This window comes from Lemur catta, chromosome 11 (assembly GCF_020740605.2).
Source record: "Lemur catta isolate mLemCat1 chromosome 11, mLemCat1.pri, whole genome shotgun sequence".
Taxonomy (NCBI): domain Eukaryota; kingdom Metazoa; phylum Chordata; class Mammalia; order Primates; family Lemuridae; genus Lemur; species Lemur catta.
In genome coordinates, this window is record NC_059138.1 from 65386421 (window position 1) to 65414400 (window position 27980).

Consider the following 27980-nt stretch of genomic DNA (forward strand, 5'->3'; position numbering starts at 1 on the left):
TAAGAGGACCCAGATTCTATTAATAGTTCTAGCTTTAGCCACTAACTAGCTGTGTAAATTTAGACAAATCATTTCATTTATTTAAATTCATTTCCTTATCTGAAAATAATACAGCTAGACCCCATTCAGTGTTACTATTTCAAAATAATAGACACACCTTCCCTTTCAAGCTCAAACTAACCAATTATCTAAATACACTAATTAAACTGTAATATTTCTATTTAATACAGAAGAATAGATGAAAACAAAGTGGCCCCTAATCTCACTGCTCAGACAGCTACTTGTGAGGACACACATGCATAGAGTTGGAAAAAACAAAAGTCCAAACACTGCAGGAAATGAATAAAATGAAAAGTCAAGTCTTCATCTCTATCCCTAATAGTCCCCATTCCATTTCCTGGTAGGTAAACATTGTTCATATTTTGCTGTGAATCCTTTAAAGCTTCACAGCATGCTATGAGATGTGTTTCTTATTTCCTAATATATACAGATCCTACCATAAAACCACATGCATATTGTATTTTTTAAAGAGAAATCATTATTTTAGAGAACATTTTATAACATTAGGTAGTAAAGAGTATTTGCTAAAATGTCTTTAAAATGCCTTGGTATCATTTTCCTGTCCTCTATACAGATAGAAAACCTGAAGGCACATCTGGAGACAGGTTCATGTGTTTTCCCAAACCTCTCTTAAATAGTTATAAGCAGCCCCTACAGGTTTGACTTCTTAAAGTAGGTTTTAACATTATGCTCAATTTCTTAATCCAAAGAAACTAAGCTGGGATATGGTTATCCTTTTTCAAAAAGGTGATTGTTTCTGTAAAGTTTAAATAAAACATTTAAAGAACAATCCAAGTAGCTGGAGCAAGTTAACTGTGGTATAGGACACTGCACCACCAATTTAATCGGTTCTTTCCAGTTCTCTGAAAGGGCAGTTACAGTTTCCGAAAGCCCTACAGGAAGACCTGGGCAGTGACAATAGTACCATCTGTTCTGGAAAACTGACTCAGAAATGAATTATACTCAGGGCAAGAAGATCAAGCATTCTTCTGTATTTCTGGGTAGTCTGAAATGTACGTCACAGCTGCTTGGGGCAAATTTATAGGACTGCTGGAGGTTACAGTTGCAATTCATGATGGCAAGATGAGCTCAGTGTTTGACCTAAACAGAGTTTAATTCATCAATATTTAGCAACCGTAGGATTCACATTCAAAAAGTAAATGCAACCTTCTTTTAACATAAGGGAACCAAGAGTACATCAGTAAAGGAACAGCCCTGCATCACTTCTTCAGTCAAACCAATGTCAGTCCTCACATATGATAACTGTATTAGAAAAGTCATCTTTAAATGCAAAGAAAACTCTACTTGTGTATATTAAAGATTACCAATAAAAAGAAACCTACAAAAGGGCCTGTGCACCCTATTATTCATAAATGGACAGCAACATGTCATAACAAGAGCACAGACTCTAGGGCTTGCCTTGCAGTTTTCAAATCCCACCTCTGATTCTCACTTGCTGTACTTGTCTTGGGCACATCTTTAGTCTCTTTCTCCATCTGAAAAATGGGGAAAACTATCTAAGTTAATACATGCACAACTTTTCTGGCTATAGTTACATGCTATGTAATACTATTTTTATTCATATTCAATGGGTCTATACCTAAAGCATATGAAAGGTTCAAATAAAGACAACCAAATGGTAACATCAAAAAATAATTTATTCAAAAGCAATGTTACTGTTAATACAGTCAAAAATACATGCAAAATATTTGAAAATATTATATTCGTGAACTTAACTCTCCATTTATGAATCCATTTTTGCATAGAGATTATATGTGTGCAAATACAAAGACATGGGCCAGAATAGATGTTGTTGAATTAATTTTAAAAATAAATTTTACAGCTTTTCCTGAGAATCCCTTAATGAAAAGGCAGTGAGAAGATAATGAGAAAGGACCAAACAGATGTTGGTTTCCTCTGAAATTTGCCAAACTTTTACAGCATCATTATGATAGATTTCCATTTAGATCTCTGCAGTTTAAAAGTGGGACATTTGGACACAGAAGAGAGCAGAAATGATTAAAGGGTTGGAGACCCAGGCTTAAGAGGAAGGGATCATGGAAATGATGTTGGTTGGCCAAAAGAGGATCAGGCTGAGAGTGACTTAATTACAGTCCCCGTGTATATATAATACACCATATAAATGGATTGGGGAACAGATGTTGTTCCACAATGAAAATAGAACAAGATGGAATGGGAGCCCTTTGGCTCTGACTTGAAAAACATCTTTCTGTCTATGAAGAGTTGTTGAGCTGCTAAACCTTTGTCTACTCAACTAGTATTTATTCAATTTCTTCTGTCTTAGGTACTATATTAAGTGCTAAGGATTAATCGATAATAATTCACATATAGACATAGATATATTGAGTGGGATTTTCCTCTGCCCCAGAATTGCACTTGCAGTAAACTTGCTGACCTATCCACACTGGAGTGTGGGAAAAGAGGAACAACCTGGTGGTGAAGGCAGCAGTGGACCGTTTTGCATTCCCACTTATATTGCACAAGGATGTATGAGTTTTCTGAGAATAGCCCAGAAAACAGCTAGGAGGGATTTTGCTTGTTGATACCCATCCAAAAAGACTGCCTTGAAGTTGGGGGTGCTGAGAGGATTTGGCAAGGAGAGAAACAGTGAATCTTCCAGCTCAAGGAACTATGTAGAGGGTAGACTCCCCTAACAACTCATCCAAGGGCAGTCTCTCCTTTAAGAGCACCAGAAGAGACCCATCATCAGGGATGCCTGCTACTCAAAGGCACCAATTACCCAGAGGAAAAAAGAGCAACCAAGAGATGAGAAATGACAAAGAATCAAACAAGAGCAACACTTCTGATACTAAATGTGTGGGGTTTATTTCTCATACTACCTAACTCTCAGGAGACACCAACTGGGTGTCCTACAATTCAATTCCGACACTATCTTCCTGGCATTAGCATCAGATCCCACAAGACTGTCGCCAATTCAGAAGCCAGTAGCAAAGTCCTGGCCTCCCACCCTTCTGACTGACCGACTATAAATGGGGGATTCCCATAATCCCCTCCTCAGGTTCAATAATTCACTAGAATAGCTCACAGAACTCAGGGAAACATTGCCTTACATTTAGCTATTTATTGTGGAACCCAGGAACACTTAAAAAGATGGGGAGGGACACGGACTTTTCATATCTTCTCCACACACACCTCCCTTCTAGCACCTCAGTGTGTTAGCCAACCTGGAGGCTCTCCAAACCCCATGGATTTCTAGGGAGGCTTCATGATGTAGACATGATTGATCAAATCATTGTCCACTGGTGATTAAGGTCAATCTCCAGCCCTTCCTCTCCATGGAGGTGGTGCATGGAGCTGAAAGCTCCAACCCTCTAATCACAGGGCTGAGTCCACTGGCAACCATCTCCTTGCCCCAAATTTCCCCCAGCTGTGTCTCTGAAACAATTGATGACTCTTAAGAGAAGTTGGAAGGAGTTTCAAACTAATTTATGAAAGGTACCTCAAAAGTTATTCCTGTTATTATGTAACAAGATGTAGAAATTCTTGTAATAGGCATATTTTATTATTTCATTTGAAAAACTTGAATATGTCATCTATTATAGAGCTGTGAAAATGTGGTTCTGGCTTGAGTGACAAAGTTTTCTGAAATGGCATCCACACACATTTTCCCATGTAAATATCACTGGTGAAGGAACATTCTGACGTGTAAGTTGGAGCTGACTAGAAATATTTTTATAAAAATTGAGGAAGTCTTTAGGTTCAATTCCCCCAAAAAGCAGATGCTGAGAAAATGATTTGAATCCGCATAGTTTATTTGGGAAGTGATCTTAGGAAGCCCCAGTAGGGGAGTGAGGAAGTGAGACAGAGAAGGAAGGAAGGAAGCCCAGACAGGAGGTATTGATGAACAGGTTAGGACTCTAGGCACCTAAGGCCCAATCCTCTCCGGTAGAACACACCTTAGGGTGGTCTCACCTGAGATGTAAGGAAGCTGGAGTATGTAGCTACCAACTCCTGACCTTTGTTGGTTGAGGGTTGCTTCTAGGGCTGTTGATGTCCAAGAACTTCTAGCCTCCTCCACACATGCATGGACCAAGCTTGCTTCTATAGCCAAAGAAAGCTCTAAGGCAGAGAGTTGCAGTAAGGAGCTATGTATGTGCACCAATAGCATCTGCAATAGAAGTTATGCAATACCTTCCCTGAAAGCCTTTGGAAAATAGGCCTCTGACTAAACTACTTAAAATCCAGTTCTTTTATTATAATTCTAAGATTCCAGGACCCTAGAAAATTTCTACTGTCATTGAGGAAGAAAAGTAAGACATTATTTGGTCACAAGGAAATAATTTTATCATTTTAAAAAAGTATATTGTGAATTATGAAATGTATAAAAATTTGTATTCAAAATGTAAGACAGAAAATGGTCATTTTTAACCTATTATGATAAAACCAGCTGGGGTCTGTTCCATGGATGATTTACTTGTTTAGAAGCTTGCTATAAATATGACATAATCCATTGTTCTTATAAGTTAGTCTCAATAAGGCAGTTAGTTGGGATTCTCTTTGTGACATGAATACCTTTTTCTTTTCCTGTCTCCAGTTGTTGAGCCCAAAATTTTCCTAGCATTATAAGGGACAGTACTAGGTTCACCTCAGGGAGGGGTATATGCTGTTCTCAACTCTCTTTGATGCCTTCCTCTCAAAATCAAGTTAAATACTAAGAGGCTGAAAGTTTGTGATTAACACATCCTTACCTGGTGCCCAAGTCGCCAAAAGTCTGCCCAGGAAAGAACATGCATTCTCAAAGGGCCATCCTCCAGTTGACTCTGTGAATGGGGTCTGTTGAACCCCAAAACACATCATGATTACCATTTGCAAAGCACCTTCAATGTAGATGGTGTCTTGCAGTTTACAAAGTTCTGTTGCACACACTGACTTATTTAATCCTCAAGATATGCAGGACATAAATTATTATATCCCTTTTATTAGGATGGAAACCATGATTTAAAACAGATTAAATTCCTCATTGCTAACCAAATAGTAAGTGCTAGAGCTGGAGCACAAACTCAGAGGGAGGTTCTTAACCCTCTTTCCACCAGCCCATTCTTGTCTCATGTAGGAGAGTAGATAGATCATTGTACATTTAGGCAATAAATCATTGAACTTTGTCACTGAACTGTGACAGAGATCTACCTTAAGCTAAGGCAAAAATTTTTTTTTTATTAGAAATATGATTGAACTTTTGTTTCTAAACCTGAGTACTCAACTTTCTTTGGCCCCAAGCAAATAAAATTGGAATGACATATGCTAAATGTTTTAGTTATCTAAAACTAACTGCCTATAACAAATTATCCCCAACTTGAGCAGTTGAGCTGGGGGTTCTGAGTCAGTCAGGGTAGGTATTCTAGAGGCTATAGTCAAGCTGTTGGCCAGGCAACAGTGACCTGAGGCTGGAAGACCCCCTTCCAGGATCAGGTTGTTGGCAGGCCTCAGTTTCTCACGGGCTGATGTCTGGCTGTCCCCATTCCTTGCCATGTGCACCTCTACATGTGCTGCATGAGTGTTCCCAACGACATGGCAGCTGGCTTGCCCTGAGCGAGTGGACCACACAAACTTGTGGGAGCCACTGGGAAGTGCCTTGGAGGCTGGCTACCAACTCAGAAGCATACAAATGTAGGGGCATTTTATTCCCTCTGTTACTCCTCAGAAGCACAACAGAATATATAAAGTGGAATTTTTTCCATGTGTAAGTACAGGCACACAATTCAGTGTACCTACTATTATGCCATATTATATCATCTCTAGTAGACTGAGCTCAGAACAGATACTAATGTAGGACTGATAAGACAGTAAAACCTCATCTCTATATTCAAAGAGCTCAATCGAAAAGAATATGTCAAATAACGTAAATCAGGAGATCGTCAATAAGAGAAAGCTCAAAAAAGTACAGTGGGTCCAAACAATGATGGTGAGCTGCTGTGCACTCAGGGAAGAACAAGACACAGTACCTAGAAGAAGTGGCATATGATATGGGCCCTTTGAAATGAGTAAAGAGAAAGGAGATCATATAAGACCCAGAGGAGAGAATCTGTGAATCAGAAATTCTGCTAATAGTAGTCTCGTGACTATAGGAGTCCCCCAGGGAAAACAAGTGCATGTAGTTTGAAGTGACAACGATTTGATGTAGAAGTAGCGACTTGTGAAGCCTCTAATATACTAGACTCAGCTTCCTGCTTGAATTTCTTCAGTGCCTTCCTTTTACCTGGAATAGGTTAAGGCAAACTCCTTAGCATGGTCTTCAAGACACCCTAGTCTGGCCTGCAGCTTGGGAGCCTTACGGCTAACCACCACCCTGCCTCCATGTCCCCTGTCCCATCTCCTTATTATCCCGGGGCACGCCAGGCTGGGGACCTGCTGGACAGGCACACTTTTTCACCCATACTATTTCTTCTGCATGGAATATCCTGCATATCTCTCTTCACACCATCACCGCCTCACCGTTCTAAATTCAGTTCAAAGGTTGCTTTGTTTAGAAATATTTTTCTAATTCTCCTCTCTCCCAAACCTCATCCCAGCTGTAAAACCATCACTGGAAACAATAAATAGGCACTCTTACGATTCATGGCTTATTTGAAATAAACTAGCATGACATGGTTTGACATCTTTTTCCTTGATCAAGGAATGTAGGTAAAATAGATAAAAGGATGCATCTTAAAATCAACAGTGCCTTCAATTTGATTGAATTTGCATGTTTACTCTTTCCCTGAAACGGAAAAGACCTTGAGGTCTGTCATCAGTTATTTTATATGCCCATTGCGTGTCACATCACCCTGTATAGTAGGCGCCCCACACATGTTTAAAAGAAGCTCCACTGTTCTCTACCTAGTTTAGGAAAGGTGACCCTGATTACCCCATGTTATTTCAAAGGGTCAGCTTAAGGTGAGTGGAAATTCCATGATCTGTTAACCTTGTTACATCGTTGGGCCTTAAATTTCACAACTCCCTTCCTTTCATGTCATATATCCCTAAACCTTCCTGGAATTGATGTCACAAACCCCAAGTTTCTTGGCAGAACACTGTGGTTTTGGACTTAGAACTATAAATATATACAGGTGGTGAAATGCCGGGTCAACAGAGTCAGGCCTGAACTGGAAGTGAAGCTTTCATCTTTATTAGCATGTGACCTTATTGTTTGTTAACCACCCTGAACCTTAGTTTTATCCTCTGTAAAATGGGGGTAATATAACTCATTTCTCAGGATAGTTGTAAGAATGAACTCCACTAACAAACATCTAATGTGGGGCATGGTATGTGAAAGTAGTAAGTTAATTACAGATCTTCATTGTTCCCCAGCACCTGGCACTTAACAGAATGAACAACAAAAACAAGAATCATCCACAGGTGAGCAATGTGGACTTAGAAATTCTTTCGAAAGTCATATGAATTGGGCACTGAGGCTATTGCCCAAACTAAAACACCAATTCTTGTGGAGGATTTATTTTGCTTGAGTTTCCATGTCTTTCCATTTATGATTGAGTCATTTTAAGTTTGGATCTGGTTTTACCTACTGTTTTCCTATGCCCCACATTTTTTACCACAAGGATATAGAATGTATGGCAATTGGACCATGTTTTCTCCCACATATTATGGTTTGGGGGCCCAGTCTGTGATCTGGCTTCCAGGCACTGTAATTCAATAGGTGGTATACAACAACATTTAGCCCCCATTAGCTCTGTCTTAGTAAAGCTATTTTATTTCCTCTCAACCTTTCCCATGGGCTTTGCAACTTTCTTTTGAATTTTTTTCAAAAACTCAAGGTCCTCAAGTTGCTTACCCATATTTCCCTTTCTCTATGTTGAAATGTCTTTGAAGAAGCAGGGAGTCGCTCTGACAACTGATGAAGGAGAGGGTGGTGATGAAGATATTCTAAAGGTCGTAGAACTATGGGCGCAGGGCAGACAGAAGAGATCAGGAAGGAGGGAGAAAGAGTAGAGAAGAAAAGCATTGAGTGGATAAGGGAAGTTGGAGAGAAGGAGAAAAAAGAATGGAAAGAGCACTAATTATGATTTGTTGCCATGCAAAGACTGAGAGATTAAGATCAAGAGGGAGGTTTTGGCTGGCTTCCATGTCGAGAGGATGAAATGGGAGGATAAAGATCCAGTCTACACAAAGAAGTTTAAAAGCCAGAAGTTAAACCCTAAATCCTGATATACTGATAAACCCTGCCGCGCTATTTGGGAAGTAGGTTCTAGACGTCAAGAGGAAGAGGTGAAAAACCCCTTTGATCTTTCATAATCTAGAAACAGAATCCCAGAACAGAACAATAAAATAGACAATTAATCCTATTATTTTCTGATCTTTTGCCTCTTTTTGACCATTTTATAAACTCAGCTCTGTGGGGGCCTAATCCCTGTTCCAACAGTTCGTGTGGTTGAATGGCTGCCTGTTCCAAATGCTTTGATCAAACCAGACTCTTTTCTAGCCTTCTTATAGGCACAACTTTCAAATAAGCCTTCTCCAAAAGCCTTGTGCTTTGACAAACAGGTTTAAATGCCATAATAACCAGGCATCTGAATGCAGACTAACTCATAAACGTAGATAATAGACCTTGTTCTATCATGTTGTTTTCAGCCAAAAGTTGAAAGAGAAACCTTTGAAGAATGTGGAGAAACTTTAATAGCCTTGAGGCACAGAGACTTAACACAAATGATCGTCAAAGAGTACTCATGGCTTTGGTAGAGAGATTAATGCCAAAATTCTGTGATTAATTGCAGTTATTGAAGAAGCTGGGGGAAAAAAGGCACCACGAGTTAATCTAAATTTGAATAAATGGCCCTAGAGTTAACAACACTAAGTATTTGATCAAATTCTCATGAACCTCATTTGTTGCTTTGAATTCTGACTTCTTCACCTTCAGCCTGAAAACAAAAATGCCAGACTGAACATTATTGAATTGGTAGAGACGATATCAGTTATTTTCCTACATACAGGTAACTCATAAAATCTGAGGTTTTGATATTTAGGGTTTCTTGACTGAGAAAAGTCATTTCACAATAATCTCCGGAAAAGATAAGGTCTATATGTTGTGATTGGTAACTTTCTATAAAGATGATAAAGTGACGTGAACAGCCCACCTGACCAATAGCACATCATCTGCTTTCTATAATCCAGACAAAGGGCCCCCCACCCAATGGGCCAGCTGGGGACCTACATCGAGTCTTGGCAGAGGGAAGGGATACCTGGCTGGCATTTGATCAGACAATTTCTAAGGAAGATTTTAGAGTAGACAGGATTAATGTTTCATAAATAGAAAAATATATTCCTCCAATGTATGGCTTCAAGAGGAAACTTGCATTCAGTAGTTTGGTGTGGCTATGGCTTCCTCTGCTCGGCAAAGGAAAAGGACATACATTAGATCAACGATTTCTTAGAGTTCTGATTAAATTAGAAGCCAACTTTATAAAGCTTGACTCCTGAGCTTGGACTTGCCAGCATTCTTGAAATCATCAGCTCCGCTTAGATGCTGTTTTTCATATAAAGATAATTCACGCACACTGTGCAGACTCCTCTTTAATACATACACTAGCTATTTTTCAATGTGGTATGTTCAAGCCTAAGTCCATTACCCAAGTAGCTTGGTTTTTCCGAAGTGAACATGAATCCACCTATATGTTAATTAAAACTATAACTAAAAAATAGATGTATTACTGTAAAATGTATCTCATTTAAAAGTAAATGGATAATAGATTTTAAAAGAACTCCGGTAAAGTGTTAAATCACAGGAACTATTTTATTTTCTTGATACCTGGTTCTAACATTTTTAATAATACATTCTTTTATAGTATACAAAAGAATTAAAACAGTACATTTTGTACATTTGAAAACAAAAGTTTCTATCCTTCCTGTTTAAATAATTGAAATTTCACTGCCATATTTTTATTACTTTTCTAACATAACTAAATATGATTTGGATATTATCCTCTCTTAACAATCAAAATACATGAAGTGTGTATGTGCATATATATATATATATATATAAAAAAACTTATGAAGTCCTAAAAGTATGGAAGAGTGGGCGAGACATGCTGCTCCAATCCCAATAAAACAAACCATATGACTAATTACATATATATGTTCTCTATTCATCTCTCCACTAATTGCTGAAAATATATGCATGTTTTTATCTAATCAGCAATTAGTTTCAGAGGTCACTTTAATTGGACATACTACATCTATTTCTTACCTGTTGCTGAGATTAATCTTTTTATTTGCAGACTTGGGTTTCTTGCATTTTATAGACTTATAAATCCATGATGCAAACATAAAATGTAGCTCTGTGAGAACACTGCAAATTATAAAAGTGGTCCTATGCATTCACTTTTTTCCTTGCTGTTTCAAGAACAGGATAAAAAACAAATCCAAAGCTATGTTTCTTTTCCTGGAACAATTATATGTAAAATTGAGAGGATTTCTTTCTCTTTTCACCCTTTGCTGACTTAACACACTACAAACCAATCCCTGCTTTCCTTCATTTCTTTCTCTATCATAAAATTGTCTCCCCATAAAGTCCAGGTGAAATACAGAGATTCAAATTTTGCCCCCATTACAGAAACTACAACTCTCCTCATAAGAGAAAAAAATGGACACAAGGCTGATCTAGATGCACTTAATCTAGCACTCACAAAATGTGAACTCCTAAGAAAAGCAGGAACTTATTTCTGTATTTTGCAGTTTTAAATATTACATAATATAGAATGAACATTCAATAAATAAATTACCCAGTTCTCTCATTATCAACCAAATATTGAATCTGAACCATGGTGAATTGATTTAGGACTACTACAGAAATAAGAGTATTTAAGCTACAGTTTATTCAATTCCAGTTTTTAGTATGGAAATACAATTTGATAAAACAAAAAAAATGGGGCTTGCAAAAATAAAAACAATACATTCTTTTTTGAGGTTATAAACACTCAATAATGTATGTTTGATGCCCTCCCCACTTTTTAAGTAACAATGATTTATTATAAGGCCTGGTTTAGCCGTAGGCAAAGAACTGAACATTTGGAACAAAGAAAAATGATGTGTTGGCTCCCAAACTCATGAATACTAACTTTTTCCAAAAGATTATTACCCTTGGGAATCTGGATTCTTCTTTTCCAAATCTATTGTTGCATGTATGGTTTCTCCTTCCATTAAAAGGAGGCAATCAAGAGTATTCAAATCAACTCAGTTTTTTACAAAAGATGCCAAAAAATCATTTTCTAATTTTATCAACCCCTTCATATACATGTAAGCTTAAGTTAGAACAAATAAAACTACTTTTAAATCCTGTATTGAGGACATGAAATTATTTAGATTCCAGTAATTGCTTCTATTGTCTTCAATTGTCTTCTTACATGATATTCTCATTTAGGTCATTTATATTTGTCTCTATCTTCCCAGGTCATAAACACCGAAAACCAATTCTGTTGCCCCTGGTACAAAGCACAGTGGTCTCTACAAAACTGAACTTGGATGTTATCTGAAACATCAAGTTCTATCCAGAAAAAAGGCCCAAAGACCCTTTTGTAACTTCTGCATTAGCATTGCTCTCCTGGCAAGCAGACAACTTCATCAGAGAGGTCAGCCAAGGAGAGTCTTTAAATGGAAGTTGTGCACACGAGGAGCAAATGCATTAAAAAGTTGCTGACGGGCATAAAATGCTTTGATCTGAAGATGGAAAACTCCAAAGCAGGAAGGATTTGGGGCATTTTGAATCTGATTGACTTTGTGGTTTCACAGCATAGTTATTCCATGGGTTAAAATAAATGCAGAAATGATATTTTGAGACCACAGCTGCAGAGGGGGACCATGGTGAATTTCAAAGAGAAACCAATTGAATCTTGAGGTTAAGATCTTAAAAAAAGCAAAGGAAAACATGAGGGAAGTAATATTGTTGCTTGAAATTTCACTGTTTAGATATAAATGATTAAAAAACATCCCATGTATTTTTATTTTTAGGAGAAATGTTGAATCCCTGTTGCCTACAGCTATATGGTAGATGCTCTGAGGTCACCCTGCCCTACATAAAAAGAGATGATCCTATTCCTTTTATGATTTAAATTGTGCAAAGAGGCAGTTTAAAGTTCAGAGACAGGCAAGCACATGCAGGAGTAATGATTTCTTACATTATTATGTAATGGCTTTCTTATAGTAGCCAGTGACAAATCAATTCCCTACAAAGCTTGTTTCAATGAGCAAAGCATTGTTTCAATGAGTTTGATACCAATATGATAATTATTTGACTAGCATATTCATAAAAAAACAGTAAAAAGAATATTTGAGCGGAACTTTAAACATAAATAAGGAGGGAGGCACCAAGATGGCAGACTAGAAGCAGCCTTCACACTCCATTCTCAAGGAGAGGATTGGAGAGAACATTGTGGATCATCAGAACTGATGGGAGATGCTCAAAGTGAAGGGGATGGGTAGACCCACTCTCTAAGATTGGCAGATGCCCACACATGGGAAAGGGATAAAGGAGAGGGCCCCACACAGACATGGAGACTAGAGCTGTCAGGGCCCCACCACCACCACTGCAGGCCTCCAAACTGATTTGGGAACTACTTAGAGACTATGTAGTTCATTTGCATCAGAGAGCAAACTCAGCAGGGATCCACCAGCCTCTATGCCCAGGTTGCCACAGTTGATGCTACTCTGAGCTCACAGATCTGGAGCACCAGGTCTACACAGGGATCGGCTTTGCTCCAACTACCCCCACCAGTGGAAAAAGTTCCCCAGCAATGCACCCTAGGTGGTGTCCCCCCACCACCCCATGTAACAATGCACAGAATAAGCCCTCTAGCCCTGCACAGAGTACCTAGGTCTACGCCGCCATGGGCCTGTGTGATTATAAACCTAGATTTAAGTGGAACAAATGCCCAAAGCCCTGACACATGTAGCCACCACCCAGATAGCCTCATCAACCAGCCACTGCCACGGGAAGACCCGGACAGAGCAGTCTCCTGAAACACCCACCTCTGTGGAGGGGGACTCACCCCGTCCCCTACCCGAGCTTCCAAAAGCAGCCTAGGGACCAACCCACCACTCCATATGACAATCCCCCAGTACTGGTCTGGACACTGACAACCCTAGGGGAATGGAACAACATATAACAGCTACATTACAAGAACTCAGTGCACCCACCCGTCTCCTACAAATCAGTATTTCAGAATAAGACACAAAAGTGCCATCTCTAGGGACCTCTTCTTCTCACTAAATAGAGTTCCCAAAAAAGGAGAACTGAAACACTGCAAACCTATCTGCTCTGAGACAAGAGGTTTCAGATGAGTAGAAACCAGCAAAAAAATTTTGTCAACATGAAAAAAAAAAAAAGTTAGTTTGAGATCACCAAAAGATCACAATAGAGCTACAGCAATGGACCCCAAACTAAATGAAATTGTCAGTCAGAAATGGAATTCAGAATATGGAAGGCAAATAAGATGAATGGGACTGAAGAGAAAGTTGAAAGTCAACACAAAGAAACTAAAAATATATTTCAGGACATGAATGAAAAAGATGCTAAAGAGATAGAGAACAGAAGAAAGAGAACTTCAAAATATAGCAGAAAGCTTTACCAATAGGCTAGATCAAGCAGAAGAATAAATTTCAGAGCTTGAAGATGAGTCTTCTGAACTACAGTCAAAGATGGAGGAAAAAAAAAGAACAATCAGAGAAATATAGGACTATGTAAAGCAAGCAAATATATGAATTATAGATAACCCTGAGGAAAAAGAAAAAAAACATGGAAAACCTATCTGAGAGAATTATTGAGAAGAAATTTCCTGTTATCACCAGAGATTCACATATCCAGATATCATCAAATGCAAGAAAGATTCATCACAAATAGGACATCTCCAAGACATGTAGTCATGAACCTGGCCAAAGTCAAAATGAAAGAGAAAATTCTACACACTGCAAGACCAAAGCAACAACTAACCTACAAAGGAAAATCCATCAGGCTAATGGCAGACTTCTCAGTGGAGACCTTACAAGCCAGAAGGAGTTGGAGCCCCATTTGTGATCTTCTTTAACAGAAAAAGTGCCAACCAAGAATTTGTATCCCACAAAATTAAGTTTCATAAATGATGGAGAAGTAAAGACTCTTTCAGACAAGCAAACACTAAAAGAATTTATCACTACTGGAACTGCCCTACAGGAAATACTCAATAGTGCATTATACAGGGAATAGCACAATAGATACCCACCAGTTTAGAAACACCCAAAAATTAAAGCTCACATCTCTTATAAAACAAGAGCAACACGAAGGAAAATAAAACAAGGTATCATTCAACATGACGAGCAGAACAGTATCTCACATATCAATATTAACACCAAATGTAAACAGTCTTAATGCTCTCATTAAAAGACAGACTTGCAGAATGGATGAAAACTCACTGTCCAGGTATATGCTGTCTTCAAGAAACCCATCTAACTTGCAAGGACATGTGTAGACTCAAAGTAAAGGGATGGAAAAAATATTCCATGCAAATAGAAACCAAAAACAAGATAGAATAGCTATTCTCATATCAGATAAAATAGACTTTAAATAAACTGGTTAAAAAAAAGATAGTCATTATATAATGATAAAGGAGGCAATTCAGCAAGAAGACATAACAGTCCTATAATAAATTTATATGCACCAACCATAGGAGCTCCCAGATTCATAAAATAAATTCTACTAGATCTAAGCAATGAAATAAACATTAGCATCATAATTACCAGGAACCTCAACACCGCACTGACAGAACTGGATAGATCATTGAAGCAGAAAATCAATAAAGAAATACTGGACTTAAATAGAACTCTAAAACAAATGGAACTAACAGACATCAGCAGAACACTCTACTCAAAAAGTACAGAATACACATTCTTCTCATCAGCACATGGGACATTTTCCAAGATTTATCATATCCCAGGCCACAAAGCAAGTCTCAGCAAATTCAGAAAAACTGAAATCATGCCATGTATTTTCTCAGACTTCAGTAGAACAAAACTAGAAATCAATTCCAAGAAAAACTCTCAAATCCACACAAAGTCATGGAAATTAAACAACCTTCTTCTTGGGTCAATGATGAAATTAAGATGAAAATCAAAATATTCTTTGAACTGAATGACAAAGGGGACACAAGATTTCAAAATCTATGGGATACAGCAAAGGCAGTGCTAAGGAGAAAATTCATAGTATTAAATGCCTACTTCAAAGAAACAGAAAGATCCTAAATTATCAACCTGATGGTACATCTCAAGGAACTCAAAAATTAAGAATCAAACCCAAAGCCAGCAGAAGACAGGAAATAACAAAGCTAATAGCAAAACTAAATAAAATGGAAACCAAAAAATAAATATATAAATGGATCAACAAAACAAAAAGTTGATTCTTTGAAAAGATACAAAAAAAGATCAATACACTGCTACCCTGATTGACCATAAAGAGAAAGGATCCAAATAAGCTCCATCAGAAATGAAGGAGACATTACAACTGATACCACAGAAATATAAATCATCCATGAATACTACAAAAATCTGTATGCACATCAACTAGAAAACCTAGAAGGAATCAATAAATTCATTGAAACACACAACTTCCCAAGACTTAATCAGGAAGAAATAGAAATCCTGAACAGATCAATGACAAACAGCAAGATTGAGGCAGTAACAAAAAATCTCCCACCTAAAAAAACTCTCTGGACCAGATGGATTCACAACCAAATTCAACCAGACCTACCAAGAAGAAATTGCACCTATCCTACAGAAGTTATTCCATAACACCAAGAAATAGGAAATTCTAACTCATTCTATGAAGCCAGTATCACTTTGATACCAAAGCCAGGAAAGGACATAACAACAAAAGAAAACTACAGACCAACATCCCTTATGAACATTGATGAAAAATGTTCAACAAGATACCCGCAAATCAAATTCAGCAGGACATCAAAAAGATAATCCACCATGATTAACTGAGTTTCAACCCAGGGATGCAAGGATGGTTCCACATATGCAAATCAATGAATGTGATTCACCACATAAACAGAAGCAAAACAAAGACCATATAATCATCTCAATAGATGCAGAAAAACATTGATAAAATCCAGCACACTTTCATAGTGAAAACTCTCAACCCTCTAGGCATAGAAGGAATATACCTTAAAATTATAAAAGCCATATATAACAAACCCACAGTCAACATCATATTCAATGGGGAAAAGTTGAAAGCATTCTCCCTAACAACTGGACTAAGACAAGGTGCCCACTTTCACCACTTCTATTCAACATAGTATTGCAAGTACTAGCCAGAGAAATAAGGCAAGAGAAGGAAATGAAGTGCATCCAAATCAGGAAAGAGGTGGTCAAATTACCCTCATTTGCTTAGAATATGATTCTGTATCTAGAAAACCCTAAAGATTCAACCAAAAGACTCCTAGAATTGATAAATTCAGCTAAGTCTCAGGTTACAAAATCAATGTACACAAGTCAGTATATCTATATACTAATAACAGTCAAGATGAGAGTCAAATCAAGCATTCAATACCATTTAAAATAGCTATAAAGAAAACAAAATACTTAGGAATATACTTAATCAGGAAGGCAAAAGATCCCTACAAGAAGAATTACAAAACACTGATAAAGAAAAATCATAGATGACACAAATGGATAAGCATCCCATGCTCATAGCTTGGTAGAACCAACATTATTAAAATGATCATTCTGCCCAAAGTGATTTACAAATTCAATGCAATTCCCATCAGAATACCAACATCATGTATCACAGATCTAGAAAAAAATAACCCTAAGCTTCATTTGGAACCATAAAAGAGCTCAAATAGCCAAAGCAGTCCTAAGCAAAAAGAACAAATCTGGAGGCATCATGTTACTTGACTTCAAGTTATACTACAAGGCTGTAGTAACCAAAATAGTGTAACTGGTATAAAAGTAGAGACACAGACCAATGGAATAGAACAGAAAACTCAGAAATAAAACCATTTAGCTACAACTGATCTTTAACAAAGCAGACAAAAACACACTGGGGTAAGTATGCCCTATTCAGTAAATGGAGCTGGGAAAATTGGATAGTCACATGCAGAAAAATGAAACAGGACTCATATCTGTTGCCATATACCATAATTCAAGGTGGATTAATCTCTTAAATGTCAGGCATAAAACCATAAAAATTTCAGAAGAAAACCTAGGAAAAACTCTTCTAGACGTAGGCATAGGTAAAGAATTTATGACTAAGACCTCAATGGCAAATACAGCAATAAAAATAAACAAATTGAACTTAATTAAATTATAAAAGCTTCTGCACAGCATGGAAAATAATAGAGGAACAGCCTACAGAATGGGAGAAAATATTCACAAACTACACATTTGACAAAGGACTAATTTCCAGAATCTACGAAGAACACAAACAAAACAGCAAGAAAAAAAAAAACTCAAAAAGTGGGTAAAAGTCATGAACAGAATTTTTTCAAAAAAAGACAGATGAATGACCAATGAACATATGAAAAAATGTTCAATATCCCCAATCATCAGGGAAATGCAAATTAAAACCACAATTAGATATTGCTTTTCTTCTGTCAGAATGGCCATTTTTAAAAATTAAAAAAAAAAAATGCTGGTGTGGATGTGGAAAAAAAGGTATACTCATACACTGTTGGTGGGATTGCAAGTTAGTACAACCTCTATGTAAACAGTATGGAGATTCTTCAAAGAGCCTAAAGTAGACCTACCATTTGATCCAGCAATCCCACTTCTGGGTATCTACTCAAAGGAAAAGAAATGATTTTATCAAAAAGACACCTGCACTTGAATGTTTATCACAGCACAATTCACAATTGCAAAGATATGAAATCAACCTAAGTGTCCATCAATACATGAGTGGGTAAAGAAAATATGAGGACTGTGTGTGTATACGCAGCATGTCAGAGTGTATCTATATAACAAATAGAATGCATTATAGAGTATATCCATGTAACACTTTTATACTCCCTTAATGTTTTATGGTGTGTGTGTGTATATATGTATGCATACATATATACACGTATATACCATGGAGTACTACTCAGCCATAATAAGGAAAGAAATAATGTCATTTGCAGCAAGTTGGATGGAACTAGAGGTCATTATCCTAAGTGAAGTATCTCATGAATGGAAAAACAAATACCATGTGTTCTCACTAGTAAGTTAGAGCTAAATGACAGGTCCATATGGGCACAAAAAGATGTAAAGAACATTGGAAACTAAGGAGGTGGGAGGGGATAAAAACTTACCTATTGGGTACAGTGGGCACTGTCCTGGTGGTAGGCACACTGAAAGCCCTGACTTCAGCATTATAAAGTATATCCATGTAACAAATACTTTTGTACCCCCCCGTTAATGTTTCAAAATTCATATTAGTGTCAATCCATTAGCAAACACTGACTAAAATGATATGAATGTTATTAATTTTATTAGAAAAAAAAGTGTACTCTCTTCCTTTGATATCACAGTAGAGCTGGGATGAAGATTAAGATCTGTCCAGCACAACCTGTTTACTTAAAGAGGAAATTATCATCATGGATTGGGGGAATGGGGACCAGTGTTGCTGGGCATGGCGGAGAGTGGAGTGGTACAAGAGCACGTACGTATTCTAACACATACATGAAATTATATTAATATCTTCAGACATCTGATTTGACTTTATTTCATCAGGCCTGTATTGTTATTGATTTTAATTAGCTGTATCCTTTTATAAATCCTTACCTCTTCCTTTCCTTTTTGCAAGTTTTTGTCAGGCTAATCTCAACTATAAGTTACCCAGAAAGGAGGAAAATATTTTTTATTTGATCCTATGTTTGTGATCACTGATAACAGTGTTAAAAATTAAGGTACAAGGAAGATATACAATCATTACAGAATTGTAGGAAAATAAAATAGGAATCTAAAGACAACTCTCAAGAGGTATTATACCTCTAAGTACACAGTCTTCAATCATTGTACTTGATGAATCATAAGAATTGTCTGGCAGGTTAAAAACAGCTTGTCTGATAATAGCCTCAAAGATTTTTTTCTTGCAATGATGCCAACTGCAAAGTTTGACAAGTTCTCTTGAAACATCCTAGTGTACCTTATTGACTTCTTAATGTTCATTTTTATACATTATGCCCTCTGTAAATGTTAATACATCTGTTTTACTTTCAACAATACATATATTTTCAACCTATTCTGATGTCAGGTGAAGCACACCAGGCAAAGGAAGCCTTGTTAAAGCAACATTGACATGATTTTGACTGAACACTAGATTTTTCCTGAAAAAAATTACCTAGCTGTGTTCTTTAACTCCACTTTGTGAAGACACTAAAGGATTGAGGATGGTCAAGCATATTATGGAGTGCATGATACCCAAATTTTGCTATTTTATTTAAACAATTATTTACAGGTAGATAAGAAAATACAAATTACAATGGGTTTATGGGATATTTTAGAATTTTCTATTCACTAAGCAATTCAGGACAATACACAGCCAGAATCTTGGTTCCAGTCTAGCCTGGAGTCCCCTCCTTGTGTCACCCAAGATCACAATCCTCCATGTGTCTGGTGCAACTTTAGTTACAGTTGGGAGATGAATTGGGATTCATGTCCATGTTCTGAATGTGGCCCCTTTTTATAATACAAAAATGCCTCTTCTGTAAATCTTTTACTGCTTACAAGTCATAGTAAATACCTACTCAATCTTAACAGGTCTGACATCTTTGGCCTGTTTGGTCAATAGAATGCAAAGAGACATCAGAAAGCCTCAAGGAAACAACAAAAATGAAAATGAAACAAAAACATTTGACCATAGAGATGGAGAAGATGAAGTCCCTCAGACTAGACCTGTACCTCAGAGAAAGCAGTGGGTCCAGGTATAGTAGAACCCCCACCACCCCATAATAATCCAGCCTTCCCTGCCCAGAATTCTTGTTCACCCTGACAAGAAGACTCTGCAATTAAGGGCCCAGTCCCACTGTGGGATCTCTCCTTGCAAGCAAGCTGGTCATGAGAAGTGAATAGAGTTTTTCTGCATTCTCCACACAGGGAGTGGAGCCCTGGGGGTCAGTGAATCTGAGGCACCAGTAGCCAGAGTCTGAGGAAGATGTGGAGGAGAACGGTGGACAGAAGTCAGCTCCAGTGCTGGGCAGCAGGGCCCACAGAAAGAAGTGTAGCTAGGGCAGTGCAGACCAGCATCAAGGACCTAGAGCCGGCCTCTTTCCCCTTCTTCCCCCACAACACATACACCAAAAGCCTGGGGAGGGGGCTTCAGAAGAAAGCCTGGACTTCCTCCTAATCCAAGGCACAGGCCCAAATGTGAAGACACTGGGTATTGCTCCAAAGTTGTCTCACCACTTGAGACATCCAGCGTGGGGCCACCTCCTCTCTCATCTGTGCTCTCACTCTCTCTGTTCTCTCCTTCCAGTGGGTGCTCTTTGAGCAACGAACTTCATATTCTCATCACCCTGAAGCAAATTCCTAGTTGGTGTCCAGGTTGAAGAAAATCTGACTTTAAGGAAAAACTTGAACTTCTTAAGGTTTTGTGTTTACAACTGATGTGAAGATGAATAAAAAGGAAAATATTTATCTGATCATTAATGGTTTATTTTCGTATAAGATAAATAATGACTATTTTTGTTAGAAGTTGTATTTGGTTATTCTTACTAAATTTAAATATAGAAAGTATTTATTAGCTTATCCAATATAGTATAAATATGTGGGCAATGATAAGTTCAGAAATAGATTAGTCATGTTAAAATACTTATTAACCTAATTCTTTTTTTAAAAGTAATAATAGGATTTTGGAAAATTTTTTGCAAGGCTAGAGTGGGTACTTATGCTTAGCAATCAGCAGGTAGTTGATAGAATAAGTAACTAAACTTAGGACTTGAAAGATTATTCAGTTTAAAGATTAGAAGGTGTATCAACTACAAATACTGTGAAGGATAATTAGTAATAAGCTTGACATTTTAATAAATGCCATCACTTTTTGTATTATTTCCACTTTTATTCTCACCAGCAAAATGAAATCTTTTTTGGATTACTTTAAGGGAAAATCTAATATGTTTCTATGTTAATAAAAATATTGTTTAAGATTCTGCTACGTAAGATTTAGAATGGCATTTCATCAGAAATTAAATTAAGCCAATTAATGTGAGATCACCTTTATGTATGTTTTTATGCAGAAAACAACTCAGATGACTTAAATTCTCTTATTTCAGAAAAGTAGAACATTACCTGGTATGTCCAGACCAGAGCTTATTTCCATGGAAATACATATATCTAAAGGGTTGAGTTTCTGATTAATGATTCCTAAACGTTTTGCAGAAATCCCTAGCACTTGAACATAGTAACATTTGCCTCCTGTTGAGCCTTAATATTTATATTAAATGAAGTATATTTATCTGTTTTTCCTGTTTGTTTTTGAATCTGTGGTTTCTAAAGAGACAATGTGGCCCAACTATGGCACATTGACCTAGGTTGGCTATGCCTTTGGCCTTAATAACAGGCTTTCCTATGACTAGGCTTCCTCAGCCACCACTCCCAGAAAAGGACTTTCTATTTCTCCATAACAAAGCATTCGAAAGATGCTGATGTACCAGCGTCCTCATGGATTCCAGATCTAAATCTCTGATGCCCCAAAACTTGCTAACTAAAACTTAAGAATTTAAATGTTTATTGCCTTTGGGCAAAATGCTGCTTCTAAATCCAAACCTGTCATTGTCTGGAGCTGGGAGTTCATTCATGTGATGTCTGAACAACTAGAAAAGTGACACTATTTCTTAAATTGCTTCATAGCTTCCAAGACTATGGATGAAAAGTTTTGAATTAAGGAATGAACCAGGAGTCCCCCCCCCCAGCAAGTCTTAAATTCATGTATAGTTGAATGGTATCTTGATATTGCCTATAAAAGTGTCATCTAAGTCACTTTTAAAAGCTTTATTGGAGGAAGTTATATTAATATTTTAGGATGTGTTTGAATAACAGAATAGAGAATGCTTTTCTGGAAGACCAAAGGAAGACATGAAAGAAAAAAACTGGTTCCAAGCAGATGTAACTTGAAAAAAGTAACTGAAGCTGGAGTGGCATTATCAGGCAAGGGATATATTTATCTAAGACAAGTGGTCTTTGATAAAGATGAGGAATTGATACATTTATTAATAGGGATAAAATATTAGTTAAAACACCCAAACCCTTAACCCTTAAGCTATTTCCCCCATTCCTTTTAGTTTTGTCACACATAGCATCAAAAAGAATGGAATAAAAGGAGACATTTGAGTTTTTTTATGCATCATAAAATAACACTTATAGTGCTTCTAAAATAGATAATTTTTATAGTATATAAATGACAGGAAAAAAACCTCCATTTGGAACAGCTAAATCAACCAGAATTTGTGTTAGTAATTTAAAATATACTCAATCATTTTGTCAAGTACATATTTTCCTTATTTGGGGGGACTTGGATATTTGAAGGAAGATGTAATCCACATGTTTTTTATTCTTTTACACTTGAGGTATTAAAATGGGGCTCAAAATAAATATTTGTGTACCAAGAGAGCCAGTTGTTTCTGTTAAAATGTCTTTTCTTGATTAAAAATATCACACCAAATTATAGTGCAAAGTTGTCAATTCATCTCATCAATGCCTTGTCTAGAATACACATATTCTCTTGACATATCAGAAGATTTTCTAAGTTTCATAAATAACCATTGGGCACACTTAAAGATTAAGTTCTTGGGCTTGGTGCAGTGGTTCACACCTGTAATCCCAGTACTCTGGGAGGCTGAGTCAGGAGGATTGCTTGAGGCCAGGAGTTCAAGACCAGCCTGGGCAAAAAACCAAGACCTCATCTCTATAAAAAATATTAGTCAGAGTGGCATGTACCTGTAGACTCAGCTACTCAGGAGGCTGAGGCAGGAAGATCACTTGAACCCTAGAGTTCTATGTTGCAGTGAGCTGTGATCACATCAGTGCACCCAAGCCTGAGCAACAGAGTGAAACCCTGTCTCTAAAAAAAAAAAAAAAAATTTAAAAATAAAAAAAGATTGAGTTCTTGCCTTTCCTATCACTATTAATGACCACTATAAACTATGACAAAATCATATACTAACAACAATCTCTATTTAGCTCCAGATTACAAGACTCAGTACATTTCATTACATCTTAGACAATTTCAGATATAGAAGTTCTTCCTTTATGCCTCTTCTTCAGTTTTTATAAAATAAATTTTCATCAAATACAGGGAGTGCTACTATATGCTTTAAAATATAGACAAAATACAAAAAAACATAAAAACACAAGCTTTATTTTTCATGAGTATAAAGGCTTTATCTGATACACAATATCATCCTTTGGTTTCCAGATCAGCTTGTCTTGTTCATTAACTGATTTATTTTCATTTGCAATAGTTTATGTCATTTTCCCTCTCAATAGATGTCTTCATTGCCACTTTTTGTAGAGAAAAAAAGCAAAGAGAAAAGAGGAAAGATTACACTGCAGCACTGTAAGCCACATATCACAGGCTTCACTGCCAACCAAGTCCCAGAAGGCACAGTTGGGACATTGTCTGAGAAGAGGGACAAGATGCAAGGGGCTCCTGTGACCCTTCCAAGGGAAGCTTCTGCTGTGGCTAGTTTGGTGGTAGCTTTAACTCATCCTCCTCACAGTATCAAATGTCACTCTGGGGGGGTAGCCTACTGGCACTGATACTTATTTTTGAATGCTACTGTTCAAAGTACCACACTATGAAATAGCTCCAGAATGTGCCTTGTAACATTTAGTCACAATAAGGGTATTTACATTCCTCCCAAATATTCTTTAAAAACAAAAAAAAGCAGTGGATTCACGCTCTTGAGATGCAAAATTGCAGAGGGCTAGAGTATGTTCTTGGTCTTTAGAACAGAAAACATATTCTATTTGTACTCTGCTTAGCGAATTCTGTTAAAACTATTACTTTCTGAGTTGTTTTGTAAGCCAGGCATAAGCCCACTGCCTTGTCCTTGCCTGTGTATTCAAGAAGAAGAAAATGATTATGCAAAACAGAATTTTCCTGAATCATTGAAAGTGTCAAAAGAAAGTGTCTTGTTTATACAGAGAATATAAATAATAATCACGATGTTATAGATTGCCTTATGTCCCCCCACCTGCCCTCCTCCACCAAAAGATATATTCAAGTCCTAAGCCCTGGTTCCTATGAATGTAACTGAATTTGGAAATCGTGTCTTCACAAATCCATTCAAGTTAAGATAAAGCTATACTGAATCGGGGGGGGAGGCCCTAATCCAATATGACTGGTGTCTTTATAAGAAGAGGAAAATTTGGGCCAGATATGGAAACAGAGACACAGAAGAAAGGAGAGGAGTAACTCACATTCCAAACCTCGATGCCATGTGAAGATGGAGGCAGAGATTAGAGTGATGCTGCCACAAGCCAAGGGATCCCCGGGCTACCGGAAGCTGGGAAAGGCAAGGAAGGATCCTTATCTGGAGGTTTGGAGGGAGCATGGCCCTCCCAGCACCTTGACTTTGGACTATTTTCCATAATTAAGAACAAATTTCTGCAATTTTAAGCTACCCAGTTTGTGGTACTTTGTGGCACACTAATCAGCTAGAGGAATAAGTCTTCAAATCTTGCAGAGTTCTGGTGACGTATCATGGTGTCCCCTTCAATGGGTTACATTTGTAGTCATAAAAAGAAACATCTGTACTCTAAAAAGAAACAAGCATGTTTTCTGGTAACCTAAAATCTGAGTCCATTATATAGAAGGTGCACAGTCAGGAATGAAAATACAGTTACCCAAAGTCAATGTTGCAAAGAGCCCTCCTCCAGAAATATCCTTCCAGGAGAGGCCATCTCCCAAGCCCACTATTTGATATACTCTTCATTGTAAGGACTGTCTAACCTATAGCCAATTGAATATGAAGATCGTGTGCAAAAGCCTGGTATTTCTAGATTTTTTCTTGGTGCTTTTTAGGCATGGCTTTATAACATATGTACTGATAACTACTCAGATTAAATAACAAATAGCTTTGTGTTTAGCTACTTGAGAGCAGGGATCATTTTAGATAGATCTTCATATCCCAATAGCCTGGCACAGTATCTGCCACAAAGTGGGTGTTAAAAAAAAAAATGGTTGAGGAAGTAATAAATAAATATTGGATATGTGTAAGTGGTTGGTTAAACATGAAGAAGATGACCTGTAACTGAAAACTGAATGAAAGTATTAATACTTTACATTTATACAATTATAGTTTATAAGGACATTCACAGATGTAATTTAACTTAATTTTCAAAACGACTGTCAAATAGATCTTATTCTGTTTTAGGAACAGGAAATTGAGGCTCAGATAGTTTTAAATGATAAGCCCAAGATCACACAGCTAGTGAATACCGTAAAAATGGTAGAAGTGAGTCACATTCCAAACCTCGATGCCAAATTCTATGCTCTGTCTTCTATACTCTTATTGCCTCTTGGGGAAATGCCTACACGTGCCTGGAGAAGACTCCAGAACTCATTGTAAACTGTTGTGCGCCTGGAAATGATACACTTCAACTGTTTCTATCCCAGTTTTCCACTTTAAATGGGCTGAAGATGATCTGAAACCTTTTTCTCATTTGAACAATCTGAGAGTACATGTGTTAATGTTTAACTTACATCAGAAACTGTAATAAAAAATTCCTGTTTAAATCCAAGGAATTAGTTTTATAATTATACTACTAAAATTTTAACCAGATACAGTCCCAAATGAATACACTAACTCCCTTTCCAAGATTACAGAAATTTTGTTAATTTTATCTATACTATGCTGTAATATCCTAGAGATTCTTAACTAAATGCCATCTATCTTGATTAAATATTTCTTTAAAGTCACCATTTATCATCTGATATGAAAATTACATTGTACTAGACACTGAATGCTTTAACTGGCCAGCATCTCTCTACATGTAAGAGCAGGTCCGGAACTCTGCCCCTACCAACACATCCTTCCAAACCATCACCATGGGAGCCAGCATGAGAACAATGCAGCTGTGTCTTCCAGACCTAAGCATGGTGAATCCCAGTCCTTTCCTAGGAATGTGGAATTTGGACCCAAGAGTCAGCAAGATGGCAGGAGTCATGAAACCTGAATCACGTAACTATGACGTTCTAGGAAGGAGATTCAGGGGGCCTGGCTACCAAATTCCCTAGAGCTCTCCTGATGTGAAATTGATTGCAAGGGACTCTGAAAGATTAGCCAGAAATAAGTTAGCCAAAAACTAATTGTGAGAGCACGAGCCTGACCAAAATGGAATTTAACCATCCCTTTGCAAATGAAATTAAAAAATCATTTAGACATTTTACAGAATCAAGCCCATCTTCTATCATACAAGCCATGCTATAGAAGACAAAAATAAGTCATACTACTGAAATGTATACTTAAAAATGGTTAAGATAGTAAATTTGATGTTCTATGTTTTTGTCACAATTTTAAAAAACATTTTTTAAAACCAACCCCCCAAAAAGTCACATAGAAATTAACTTATTAGTTATGAATATAGTATGTATCCAGTTGAAATTTCCTGTTTCCAATTGACAAGGACTCATTTGTATTTGTTGGTTATGACAAAGAGATGACGCACCTCATGTGGCCCTGAATAATGAGGAAACTTACTCTTGAAGAAATTGATACACATTAGCAATGGTGTGCTGGTACATGCTTAACAACAGGCTCTCAAACAATAATAAAGCCCTGGTTTTGTAGCATTTGTCAGTTGCCATGATGCAAATACTTCCATCACTGCCCATTTCAAGCTACCAGTGTGACCTCAGTCAACAGAGTTAGGAAGAGATGCGGACAACTGGCTCTCTTGAGAAGCTTCCGGCACACCACTGGGGGACAGAACAGAACAGAACCACCCAAACGTCTGCTGTGTCTTCATTTGTTTCAGGTTCAAAATGTATCGATGTAGGAAAAGAGGACTAATATTTATGAAGTGACTACTTTGTGCCGGACCCATTTTAAATGATCTCATTTAAATATGTTATTTACACCATTGACTTGTACACTTAAAAGGGTTAATTTTATGGTATGTGAGTTATATCTCAGTTTTTTAAAACTGTTATGTACAGTTTAGAATCATAAAGTTGATTAAATATCCGGATAGATTTTTTTCTCCCCCATAAAAAATCCTTTTAAATTCTCCCAGATGAAAGGTTGCAGACAATGAAAAGTCATTATCTTTTTCATCATCGGAGCTGTTGTTACCTGAGCGGTTATCTAAATTGAATGCTATAATAGTTTACAGTGTTTACCCTTTGGGGCACAGGTGACAAGAGGGTAACTTGGAAGTTTCTCCTGGTAGCCTAATGTGGAAGTGCAATCTATATTCTTGTCAGCTCCGCGTTTCCTGGAAACTGATGCTGATATTTATAGGAGATTATGGGTCCCAGCAAGAATGACAACTGTTCCAGTTATGTCTCAAAAGTACCAACAATATTGTAGAATATGAGAGCTTCAATTTTTATCTATAGGCTAATTTTAATACATTTAACAATTCTTTTAGAAAATTATATCTTCATCATTGAAATAATTATGCAAGTTACAATACCAAAATCATAAAATTCTGGAGTGGCGAATGCTTAAAGATTTCTTCTGACATATTCCTTTTACAGATGAAGAGAATTATCTAATCATATCGCCTATCTCTTCAAAGGAGAACTAGAACTAGTAACTGGAGAACTAGTTACTAGAACTAGTTCCTAGTTTCCTCCTCACCAGCCTGCCATGTGGTATTGAAATTCAGAACATTTATGTTTTATAAAAATTTCTATTCTTATGTCCCACTCCAGAAACAGCAGCTCTCTTTAATGAAATTGTATCTATTTTTCACATTTTCAGTATAGTAGTATCCCA

At 37.1% G+C, this 27980-nt stretch overlaps 1 long non-coding RNA gene across 1 annotated transcript in view; it reads right to left on the bottom strand.

Annotated features, from left to right (window-relative positions):
- Nucleotides 1–1506: 1506 nt before the first annotated feature.
- LOC123647396 overlaps nucleotides 1507–27980 on the bottom strand; it is a 108509-nt gene continuing 82035 nt past the window's right edge. The window contains exon 3 of the long non-coding RNA XR_006738218.1: nucleotides 1507–1556. This is a non-coding gene — a long non-coding RNA (uncharacterized LOC123647396). The remainder of the gene's footprint in view (nucleotides 1557–27980) is intronic.